The 2,606-nt window shown below is 64.2% G+C and overlaps 1 protein-coding gene across 1 annotated transcript in view; it reads right to left on the bottom strand.

Moving 5' to 3' along the window:
* PLEKHA6 (pleckstrin homology domain containing A6) overlaps window positions 1–2,606 on the bottom strand; it is a 64,589-nt gene that overhangs the window by 51,764 nt on the left and 10,219 nt on the right. The gene's annotated exons all lie outside the window — the stretch shown is intronic.

The raw sequence follows: 2,606 nt of genomic DNA, 5'->3' as shown, positions 1-2,606 counted from the left end.
GCCGCACCGGGCGGAACGCGGCCCTGCCAGGGGCATGGAGAGCGCTGCACACCCCGCGGGGAGCAGCCCGGATCCGCTGGACCCGCATGCCGGAGCCTGGAGCCGCGTCTCAGAACATGGGCACAGCCTGGACACGAATTCCAGAACCTGGGAACTGCTTGGACTCACATCCCAGAACCTGGGCACAGCCTGGACCCGAATTCCAGAACCTGGGCAGAGACTGGACACGAATTCCAGAGCCTGGGCACAGCCTGGACCTGCACCCCAGAACCTGGGCACAGCCTGGACCCCAATTCCAGAGCCTGGGAACAGCTTGGACTCCTATCCCAGAGCCTGGGCACAGCCTGGACCCAAATTCCAGAGCCTGGGAACAGCTTGGACTCCTATCCCAGAGCCTGGGCACAGCCTGGACCCAAATTCCAGAGCCTGGGCACAGCTTGGACCGAGCTCCCCTGCACATCCCCGTGTCGGGGCACAGAGCGGGCCCTGCTCCCTTTCCCACATCCCAGCATCCCCAATCCTGCACCCCAGCGCTGGACAATGCTCCCCAGGCACCCCAGCACTGGGATGGGGAGCAGAGAGGTCCCTTGGACTCCTCCACATCCCTGGGACCGCGCATCCCTCAGGGTCCTGCACCTGGCAGGGCAGGGGAGCCCCTTTGGTGCCAGCCAGGTGTGGAACCCTCTGGAGCAGGGTGGGATCTGCACCCCCAGGCTCTGCACCCCGGAATTGTCACCTGTCAGGAGGAGATGGGTGGCAGGACAGCCCCAAACAGCTGAGCTGGTGGCCAGGATGGCTCAGGTGGGGCCCAGCCCAGCCTGGTGGCTCCTGGAGCTGGGCACGGAGGCACCGGCCCTGCAGATTGCTGCCCTACAACCATGGCACCGTGCCCCAATCCATGGCACTGCCCTCATTCTGCCTGTCACAGCTGCCAGGCCCGTGGTGGCACCCTGGTGGCACCCTGGTGGCACCCAGCTGGGGCTCAGAGCCCACAGGGACCTCCCATCCCAGGCCTGGGGACACCAGGGCGCTCCAGGAAGGGAAAACAGGCGGCCACCCTTGATCCTATAATCCCCCATTAGCCACAGGGCTTTAGGGGCTGGCCCTGGGGTGGCTTTCACTGGATCTGCTGCCTCCTGTGTCCCCACAGTGTGGGGGACACCGTCCCCCCCTGCCAGCCCACAGCAGGACCCCAAAATCGCATTGTCCCCTCCCCAAGGCCATTCCCCTGCTCTGCAGGCACAGGGGACCCACAGGGGCTGCTCCCCCTCCCGCTGTGCTCCTGCTCCCCAAAAAGAGCCCAGGAGAAGCTGGGGAGCTCTCAGGGGAGCCCCCAGACAGGCCGAGCACCCCAGTTTGGTGTCTGGTTATTCCCTGCTCCCTTTGTTCACACCAGGAGCAGCCCCATCCCAAAGCCACGGACACAGCAGGGCCTCTCCCTGGGACAGAGCTGGGGGCAGGGTTGGGATGAAAACATCCCAATTTTTGGGGTGGGAGCACCGGGACAGGGCACTGGGGGCTGCCCACCCACACTCCGGACTGGGGGGTGCCCGGCATCCCCTGCAGCTTCCCTTCTGCACAGCTGGGCCTGGTGCCACCTCTGGAGGACAACGGGCCGCCACTCGGTGCCCTGGGGCACAGGTGGGGCTGGCAGGACCCTTCCCAGGCCTGGCCTGGTGGCCATCACCTCCCAGCCCCATTCCCTGCTCTGCTGTGACATTCCCAGGTGCTGGGACACACAGGAAGGTGGTTCCTGAGGTCACAACTCCAACCCCATCAGGAGGCTCCCAGGGCAGCCCCAATCCCATTCCCTGCTCTGCTGTGACATTCCCGGGTCCTGGGACACACAGAAGGTGCTCCCTGACTCAGAGGACACAGCTCCAACCCCACCAGGAGGCTCCCAGAGCAGCCCCAGCCCCATCCCCTGCTCCACTGTGACATTCCTGGGTCCTGGGACACACAGGGACAGTGCTGTCTGCTCCCAGGGTCACAGCTCCAGCCTGACCAGGAGGCTCCTGGAGCAGCCCCAGTGCCATCCCCAGCTCTGCTGTGACACCCCCAGATCCCAGCACACACAGGAAGGTGGTTGGTTCCTCAGGTCACAACTCCAACCCTACTTAAAGGTTCCCGGAGCAGCCCCAGTTCCATTCCCTGCCCCACTGTGACATTCCCAGGTGCTGTGGTGCTTAGGGAAGGTGGTCCCTGCTCCAGAGGAGGCACAACAAAATTCCACAGCTCCAACCCCACCTGGAGGCTCCCAGGGCAGCCCCAATCCCATTCCCTGCTCTGCTGTGACATTCCTGGATCCCGGGACATACACAAAGGTGGTTCCTGGGATCACAACTCCAACCCTACTTAAAGGCTCCCAGGGCAGCCCCAATCCCATTCCCTGCCTCACTGTGACATTCCTGGATCCCAGGACATACACAAAAGTGGTTCCTGGGGTCGCAGCTCCAACCCCACCTGGAGGCTCCCGGAGCAGCCCCAATCCCATTCCTTGCTCTGCTGTGACACCCCCAGATCCCAGGACACACAGGAAGGTGGTTGGTTCCTGGGGTCGCAGCTCCAACCCTACTTAAAGGCTCCCGGAGCAGCCCCAGCCCCAA

This window comes from Geospiza fortis, unplaced genomic scaffold, assembly GCF_000277835.1.
Source record: "Geospiza fortis unplaced genomic scaffold, GeoFor_1.0 scaffold71, whole genome shotgun sequence".
Taxonomy (NCBI): Eukaryota; Metazoa; Chordata; class Aves; order Passeriformes; family Thraupidae; genus Geospiza; species Geospiza fortis.
Note: the sequence above shows the minus strand (reverse complement) of the source record. Positions and strands in the feature narration are given on the sequence as shown.